Source organism: Apium graveolens, chromosome 10, assembly GCF_009905375.1.
Source record: "Apium graveolens cultivar Ventura chromosome 10, ASM990537v1, whole genome shotgun sequence".
Taxonomy (NCBI): Eukaryota; Viridiplantae; Streptophyta; class Magnoliopsida; order Apiales; family Apiaceae; genus Apium; species Apium graveolens.
Window position 1 is genome coordinate 143,450,334 of NC_133656.1, and position 3,511 is coordinate 143,453,844.

The 3,511-nt window shown below is 33.9% G+C and overlaps 1 pseudogene; it reads left to right on the forward strand.

Moving 5' to 3' along the window:
• The first annotated feature begins 1,337 nt into the window (after window positions 1–1,337).
• On the forward strand, window positions 1,338–2,586 carry LOC141688998 (GDSL esterase/lipase EXL3-like; annotated as a pseudogene).
• The last annotated feature ends 925 nt before the right edge of the window (window positions 2,587–3,511 follow it).

The window sequence follows — 3,511 nt, forward strand, 5'->3', positions numbered from 1 at the left end:
AATATGGTACATGATCTATCTTTCTATATATGTACTAGAAAATATTAAGACTTACTAGTCTGCATCGTTTTTTCTGTCCTCACACCTTGTTCTGGGATTCACTTATTCTATTAATTCCAGACATTTCTGCAGGAAGGGGACTTCATTTTTGAAAAGTAATTTCTTAGTGTTGTGCTATTGGTAAACCTTTCTATATGAAACTAAAACAAAATATTCTATATAAATTGAATGGTCTATGTTCAAGAGAATAGTCTTTCAGTACTTAGTTCAACCTTATAATTTCTGACTGTCGTAACTCCTTTTTGTAATCATACATTTACATTTTGGTTATTCCATGTTTAATCATATATGATGGTCATGTGACCAAGTTCATACCTTTAATACAGATTAATACTGGAACCTTATATTTTTTTGTGTGCAGGCATTTGTTGGGGTAGAGAAGGATCTGAATGCAATAGTGATTGCATTTAGAGGAACCAGGAGCACAGGAACAAGACAAACTTAATAATTCTTAGCAAAAAAATATACTTTGCCTATGTTACTAATCTTCCATGACACATTTGGACTTGATATCAATTTATGCACGTACTGTATTTCTATTTATTTGATAAATTTTATTTTATAGTATTCAAAACTGGACTGCAGACCTTTACTGGAAGCATCTTGATTGTAATTATCCTGGCGTCTCTGATGCAATGGTTCGTGATACGATAAACATAGTCTATGTGTATACATTTTTTCAGTTGCAAGTGTAATTCTCGATATCATACTTTTTTCTTGGTTTCAGATGCATCATGGTTTCTAATCTACAGAACTGGAGTTTACCCAACAAGAATTGGATGATGTTCCCATGCCAGATGACACTTATGATTCCTCTAAACCAATTGAGTTCCTTGTTACTCATACTCAGGTGGAGCACGAGCTCTGTGAAACCATCTACAGTTTGATTGTTGTCAGCACCTTCATAGGTGGATCACTTATCTAATTTCATTCATAAACTATATCTTATATTATTTTTATGTCCTCACTTATTTGTAATACGGTCCTCACTTACACTTTTTGGAATGTGAAAACTCTTTGGCTAGCATAACTAAACTTTTAAACAACATTTTTAAATTTATTGCTTGCTCATATAGTTTTTGTACATTACCTGACCAAGTTGGTGTATAACTGTATATTAATTTTTGTTAGTTGTATATTTTATGACCAGAATATATAATAACTGCATATACCTACTATCTGCTGACATTGTAAATTTGGTTTGTTACTATAAGATTAATGAGCTGGAGCTGAGTCATGCTGCTGACATATATGACTGTACAAGAAATTAAACATGAGTGAACTTTGCTTCAGGCAGTGCAGGATTTGATCCTTTAACATCTAAGCTTGCAGTGAACATTTCAACTCTGCAGACAACATATTATTATTATTTTTAGCCTTTTGAAAGTGCACATTCAGATATTTTTATTAATCATTTTTCATTTTCTCTTACTCTTATTAAAACAATCAGTTATATCGTTATCAGATTAGATAGATTTATTTAATGAGTACATCACAAAGCTGAAAGTTGCAGTGGGAGCTCAAACAACAAGCGCGATATTGACCAACAGCCTGTTTGTAGTAGTTGCAGGCAGCAATGACATTACCAACACTTATTTCAACAATCCTATTAGGAGACTGCATTATGACTACTCTTCATATACTGATCTTCTGATCTATTCAGCATCTGGCTTTGCGCAGGTACACATACAACACGAAACCACAAAAATTGTTACTTCAGAAACATGCTATGATATAGTTAACGGTAGAGATATATTATAAGTTATAACACTCACAATTTTGTAAGAACTGTAGATCTACTTTCACATCTATTTTTGATAGATTCTGAATTTATTGATGTAAAGGAGCTGTACAAATTGGGTGCTCGTCGAATAGGTGTATTTGGAATACTACCTATTGGATGTCTTCCATCATAGAGGACACTACAAGGAGGAGTGCAAAGACAATGTGCTGAAAATTACAATGAACTAGCACAGTTATTCAACGCTAAACTGTCAGATGAAATGAATTCTCTCAACAACCGTCTTACTAACGCAAGGATGGTTTACCTGGATGTGTACAATTCTCTGATAGAACTCATTCACAACCCTCGGAAATATGGTACATGATCTATCTTTCTTTATATGTACTAGAAAATATTAAGACTTACTAGTCTGCATCGTTTTTTCTATCCTCACACCCTGTTCTACAAGTGGGGTACAACGAGTAGAGCAAATTCAAATGCTTATTGAGTGATATGTTTTGCAGGATTTAGAATAGCAAACAGAGGTTGTTGTGGCACAGGCACCATTGAAGTGGCTTTCTTATGTAAATGCCTTTGTCCAGATGTTAACAACTACGTTTTCTGGACAATCAATATCCCCAGTCCCAATATACATCAATTAGTGGAAAAGAGCCTTGGTAGACCAATCTTCAAGGAGATAGCTAAAGATAGATGCCGGATTAGTTAAGTTAATTGCGATTCTCGTAAATTAGACTTGTAATGTTTGTATTTAGTAGATTAAGAAGTTTGGGATGTATTAGATATAGTTCATTTAATTGTACATCGGTTTTATGAAATGGTATTGTTGGATGGATCGTTGAGTTAATGAATTTATTTTTGGGATTGCATAAATATCAACAACAAATTTTCATTTTTTTTATTAGCAAAGTGTTACATTAGCTTTATAAAATGTTACAATAACAAAAAAATGGGACCCATATTCCATGTAATAATTGTGGTCCTATATGTGGGTCCCACTTTTTAAAAAAAAATTAGAACTATAAGGTAACATAAAAAATAAGTTACAACTGATATCTCTTTCTGTTGCATTAGCAAGCTAAGGCAACATATAAACAAGTTAAAACACGATGTTGCCTTAGGCACCAAAGATGTTACCTTAGACCCCTAAGGCAACATGGAAAAATCTATCTTTAAGAAAAAGCTTAAAAATGGGGCAAGAGCAACATATTAACCCCCTAATGCAACGTTTTTTTGGTGTTACAGTAGGCATTTTATGGTGTAGTGTGTTGAGAAGCAAAAGCAGAAGATAGTGAATGAAGCTGAGCAGGATGGCAATGTGGATGTTTGACTGTCAAAAGACTTCACATTGGAGATGGATCAGGTCTTGGCAAGATTCAGGGAGGAATATGTCACTATTTTAGGGAGTAATTCCAAGGTCCTGACTCCACAAGAAGTGTATGATGAAGTCAATAAAGTCTACAAGGCTCAAATCAAAGCTTTTCACCTATTTGGTAGAGCACTAGAATTGACTTTGACTGGTCATCAAGACAAGATCAGAAAGATGGTAAGGGAGAAGATGGATGAAGTTATATCTTCATAAGTCAAGATTCAATCAAAATTCCAACATTTTGCTGACCAAATGGCAAGATTTGATCTGACTTCAATAGATACAAATGTTAAAATCTCAGGCAATCTTTTATGGCTCTACATGAAGTGGTTCAATAGCAC